This window comes from Mus caroli, unplaced genomic scaffold (genome assembly GCF_978045245.1).
Source record: "Mus caroli unplaced genomic scaffold, Mus_caroli_1 scaffold_18, whole genome shotgun sequence".
In the NCBI taxonomy this organism is placed as follows: Eukaryota; Metazoa; Chordata; class Mammalia; order Rodentia; family Muridae; genus Mus; species Mus caroli.
In genome coordinates this window covers 15,977,569-15,983,666 of record NW_028227273.1, presented here as the reverse complement: position 1 = coordinate 15,983,666, position 6,098 = coordinate 15,977,569, and positions in this window count along the sequence as shown.

Below are 6,098 nucleotides of genomic sequence, written 5' to 3'. Positions count from 1 at the left end.
TGCAGGTCAAGGACTCTAGGACAGATGGTTGGTGGCTCTAGCAGAGAGCCCAGCACCACTTTTCTCTAGGATCCTGGGTCCTACGACCATTGTCTCTCACTGAGTGGTGTGGCCCTGGGGTCCACAGAGAGGGAGGCTAAGTTATGTGCCCACCCCCTGGGTCTTGTCCTTAAGACAAGGCACTGCCAGTTTGTTTACAGTCCCTTTCTTGTGGCTTTTATAATCTTTTTACAGCATGAAATCACTGTATTCTGATTAATGTATAAAGAAAAATGCCGTACAGGTATTTTTAGGAGTCCACTCAAACACTTGCCCAGCCCCCGACTCTGTCCACCTCAGTATCTTCTGCATAGTCAGGACACACTCTTTTTCACAGCCAGCCTGGAGCAGACAGCTGCCTACCATTAACGATAGGCTTAGCCTAGACTTCACCTCTTCACTTCTAATTACATGTTTACACAATCAGTCTTTTCACTTTGTATTTTAGCTAAAAAGAAGAATGCAGAGCATGGGGTTGGGTAGGGAGCGCAAAGAAAAAGTTGGAGCTGCGGAACCTCTTTACAGAGTCTTCAGTTACAGGCCCGGAGTGGGATGCGGGCTGAAACCATGGGCTCTTTCTTGTCTTTCCTATGGTTTGTTCTGATGTTGAATTTCAGTTTGTATTAAATGAGTGTCCAGTGTTCCCCAGAGCTGCCTTGATTTCAGTAGCTTCCTTCTTTGTATACCACGGGCCTTGTCTGACCACAGTTTTGCAGGCCGTGGGGTATGCAGTGTCTCTTCCTTTCCTAAGGATAAGTCCAAACTGGAAGGTGTCTCTCAGGTGTGCCGAGAGCTTGGGATGTAGAAGAGCTATTTTCAGTATCTCCTTGTAGCAGTCAATCCGCTGGAGGGACTGGACTCTGCAGCAGTGGATGGCAGGTTGGTAGTTCTAGAAGTTGATCGACTTGCTCACCTTAAGCTCAGGGGTAGCAAACACCAACGTTCTCTCCCGCGTTAAGATCTTCTGCAGCCCGCACCTCTCATCTCGCCAGTACTTCTCTCGCCCCATCACTCTTGAAGGCTTTCCCAGGCTACCACTCACTCTGGGGCACTGGCGGATCAAGTTCGTAGTCTCTGACTTGTGGCTATAATCTGTACTTGGGTCCTTGAGGTAACACCTTTTTTTCAGAAGACACAAAGGGCTTTGTGCTCACAGACAAACACTCGGAGCACCTGGATGTTAAACACACAGGGTCTTTCCCTTCAAGGAATGAATGCAAAACTGTCCAGAAGGCTAGGAGAAGACATGCTTACTAGACTGGTGACATTATAAATATCTGTGTGGCTAGAGACTTTACATCATGGGATTCTCCTCCAGACCCTTATCATACTTTTTTTTCTCAATCAACCTTTCTTGTTAACATCTATGATTCTTTGTTCAGGAAATCAAGGATTAAATACTACAGTCCCCTTTACGAAGTCACAGAGCTGTTGCTTTGAATATTTTGCTCCCCTGCATCTTAACAGGCATCTTAGTAATTGCATAAAGTGGTTGGCTTTGGATGGCTAAGAATCCCTGCTTTTTCATTCGTTCGCTTACGGTCATGACTCCTTGGGAGGGAAGACTGGACTGCAACCCTGTGTTTTTTTAATCAAAAGAAAAATTTCTTACGTTCTCTGAGGGTTGAGCCCCATTTGGGGCACCAGTTTCTGGGACTCTGTGTGACCTTCAGACGCCTGCAGAGATCATACTCTGGAGGCAGCAAGAGGGCAGTTCAGTCAATATGACTTAATACCTGGTGTTAGTTCAAGCTTCTGGAGTCTGACTCTGAGACGTCTATTTCAGGCATATTTAAGCATAGCACAATTTGATGAAAACTTTTCTGGTGATAAGTAACTCACCCTCACGTGCACAACAGGGCATTCATAAATCTCTTTGAGGAGCAAAGTAAGCTAAATAAAGATCTGATGAAACTGGGTAAGGTGGTGGCACCTTTAATCCCAACACTCAGGAGGCAGCAGAACATAGGTCTCTGTGAGTTCGAGGCCAGCCTGGTCTACAGAGTGAGTTCCAGGAAAGCCAGGGCTACACAGAGAAACCCTGCTTAGTGGGGGTTGGAGGAGTATGGGAGTGAGAGGTGGGTGGGAAGCATGTTGGATAGTGTTTTTTTTTTTTCACTGTGTATTCAAATCCTGATTTCTGTACTCAGATCTATTTGCAGTCAGACCTTGGCATTGTCAATATTATGAAGTTTCTCCTGACTCAGTATTTTGTAAAACATTGTTCTCCATCACCTTCTGATTGGTTAATTAAAGAGCTGAACAGCCAATAGATGAACAGGAAAGGAAAAGGCAGGACTTCTAGGTGGTGGTGGTGGTGGTGGTGGTGGTGGTGGTGGAGACCAAAGAACCAGAGGACCAGAGAGTTGCCACTGGGACATAGAAGGAGGCGCCAGGGAGAGACTAAGATGGCAGGTAATAGGCCACATATCTGGGAAGTAGCTTAAGACCAGTATTAGAATAGCTGACTATAGAATAGCAGGCTATAGTGCTTGAAGCTCTTAATAAATATAAAGGAATCTGTGTCATTTTTGAGAGCAAGGGATGGTGTAGAAAAGTCCCATCTTATACAGTGATGGGAGGGGCCTGAGGGGGAGGAGGAGTGGATGAAACTACATCAAATCTCTTTGTGAAGTACACATGATACCTTCCATAAAGATGGGTTCTGTAGATTGAGAAAAACAAGCAGTGTCTGGTGTGATCAATGGCCACCACAGATAACACAACGGTCACCAGGCTCCAATGCATGCCTGCTCCCAGTCTTCTAGGTAAATATCAGGTATTGAATTCCTTCCCTTGAAGGAACGACCCTGGATTAGCATTCCAGGTCCCCCCAGAGCTTATCAGCACAGGGACGTCTGTGCCCACACTATGGGAGCTCTCTCTTTGGAACAGCCTGCTTGTCCTCATTCTCTTTCCTTTACCCATCAGGACATGAAGGCAGATTCTCCTCTACCGTGTTACCTGGAAGCTTCCTCTTCCACATTCATGTATCAGGCATGAGAGTGGGGGAGTCAGAGTTGAAGGAAAACAAAACTTCCGAGGATGGTAGAGCAACAAAGAAAGAGAAATTAGTTACCTAGGCAAACCTCAGGACACAGATGTCTCTCCTGTGATCTGCATCCTAGCATTCCCCGTGGGTCAAGCATTCAAACACATGAGTCTATGGAGAACAAACCCATCCAAACCACACACACAGGCTGCACTCTCCCCCTCTCATTTTTTTCTCTACACCATTTTCCTTGTCTTCCATTTTTCTTCCTAACCCTTATACTAAAGGTATCACTTTTTCTTTGATCCTATTTAAGTTTCCTTTAAACCAATGCTAGCTAGTTAAAGCACATAGCTCTTCTATATAGTTGTTCATGCAACAATTCACATAACTGCTAACACCATTAAGCACCATACCTCCTGCCGTACTACTAAACTACAGGAGTGATTCATTCGGTGTTAGTCTATAGCAGACCTGTTGAGATTGGTGTTAACTTTATTATCATGTTACAGTGGGTTGATTTGAAGCTGATGGGGGCAAAGTCCAATCAAAGTTGCAGACCAAGCAAATGGCTACAGGAAAACTTACTCATCTCATGTTGAGTTGTGTTAGCTTTGGTGCTTCTCTACCTCATGGGAGAGAATCAAGGCCACCGGGGCATTTGCTGCACAACCTGTACCAAATAAGAACAATCAGCTCATCATGGGAACTCAATTGCTGCTTGAAGCCATATGGACTTTCCTAAAGATGGTGGGACTTCTCAGCACCAGATTTGTCATCTTTTTATCTTTGTTATCAGTTGTTATCTTTGACTAATGAAGCTTAATTGTGAATCTTCTTTGCTCTTGCTCCAATTTAAATGGGAGACACCCACCATCTTCATACAAGATTCCCACTTGAAGTCATTATATTACATAATAATGGGATCATTTCTCACTGCGGTTGGAAAGGTGTAATTAAGAATCTGTCTCTCAAGAAAGAAAAGAACTGGCTAGATGCCCTGCCCATCTGCTCAACAGGATTAGCCCTCACATTACAAACAGTCTTTGTTTCTCCTGGGCTAGAATTTAAGACTGATGTAAACATGCTCTTGTTTGATTGTTTCTTGATGGATAAAACATTTAAGCAGATAATGGTCCCGATCCTACCGTTGTTATAGGGGGATTTTAGTGTGTAGAGGAGGAGGTGGGGCACAGACAGGGGATGTGTAAAGTAAGTTAATTCCTAAATTTCTCCGGGGTCAGGTTAATCTGAAAATTCTACGCGCTCAACTTTGAAGGGAAACAGCCTAGGAAATTGTAGGCTAACCTATTTTGTATGACACGTTGTCATTGTCAAGAGACAGGTATGTGTGTATCTGTATTTATTCCATGTTATATGAAACACCACCTTCTAAGTTAGCTTCTTGCTGTTGCGAGAAATATTAAAAATAAAACTGCCAAGTTTCCAAGTTCCAACCAGTTACTCTCTGCCCATCAACTCTCTGGCAGGGGCCAGAGCTCCCGAGTTCCTTTTGCTGCCACACCAGCCCCACAGAATGACCATCCATCCCACAGTCACCCAGCAACCGGTAGAAACAAAACCCTAGAAGCTTATAATTAACAAATCAGATTTATATATCAATAAATTCTCAATTCACAAGATGCCCACACAATAATTTCAGGGCCAATTGATCATGGTACAAGCTGCCCACCTAGATTAGACCAGGTATCCCAATTATTCTATCCTTTATGATATCATATCTACCCATGGCTATTTAAAGCCACACTGGTTCAGGATCTTCTTCCTGTCCATCCTTCATCTTGCTTTTTTCCTCTCCTCCTCTGAGTCCCTCTCTGTCCTTACAACTCTTCGCTCTGCCTTCCTTTTCCCTGTCCAATCACAGGCCTTCTGCTGCACTAATATTTTAATGTAATTGGACAGGGAAAATCCTGCCACTTCTTGTATCTTATCAGTGTCAGGGTTAGGTGACCATAGACTGTCTTTTGCATCCAGACTCAAGTTCTGGGACACAGTGCATCTTTTTTCTCTGTCTTTTACAAGGGATGGACTACCTTCTAGTATACTCTAAGATTGCACCTTAACTTGGGACTCTTGGTGTCTCATCTCTGCCATTTAGAGAGTTCACTGAGAGTTGGCCCATTCTTTAGAGCAAGGGCATCCAAAATTATGGCGTCTCTGGGTCACTTTGGACAAAGAAGAATTGTTATGGGCCACACAAACACTAATGAAATCTAGTAAGCTAAAAAAATTTCTGTATATAATTTTCATGATATCTGTTGCCACAGATGAGCCCCGCCTCCCCATATCCTCATAGGATGATCTCCTAATTATGCGCCACCCTGTTTAGAGAGTTTCAGAATTATTCAGTAGGTCCCATTTGTGATCGCCAACAAAGAACGCGAACATATCTAAGTAATAAAATGTCACTGGCTTTACTATAATTATAATTATTCTACAATATAATTACACACAATACAATATATTATATTGTAATTAATTATTATTATAAAATAGCAACACAGAATGGTCAGATAGTGGACTACTTGACGCTGCCTTTGAGATCCTCCTGCAGCAATGTGTGGTTGGGTCAAAGTGGTTACAGTTCTCAGTGAGTTCTCAGAGTGCTTAGTTGGTGCTCCACAATTTCACTCTCAGTTGCTTCCGTCTTGAGAAGAGTTGCTCACAATAGTAGGTGTTCTAAGAAGCAATGAGGAGAGAGTTTTGTGACTATGAAGTGAGAGATACGTGTGATTCTGGGAAGACAAGACCTGTCAAGGTCTAGGAAAGAAATACAAGCAATTTTTCCTCAAGTTGGATGGCTGATCGACTGCAAATGTAACTTTTATTCGCCTGGGTGTTTTTGTCTCTGAGGCTTCCTGCCTCTGTCTGCAAACCTAGGCCTAGTGCTGGACACTTCTAGGCTCTCTGTACAATGTTATCTAGGCTGAGAACGTTTCAGCCTCTGAGACTTACTGCTTGTACTGGCTAGTTTTGTGTCAACTTGACACAGCTGGAGTTATCACAGAGAAAGGAGCTTCAGTTGAGGAAATGCCTCCATGAGATA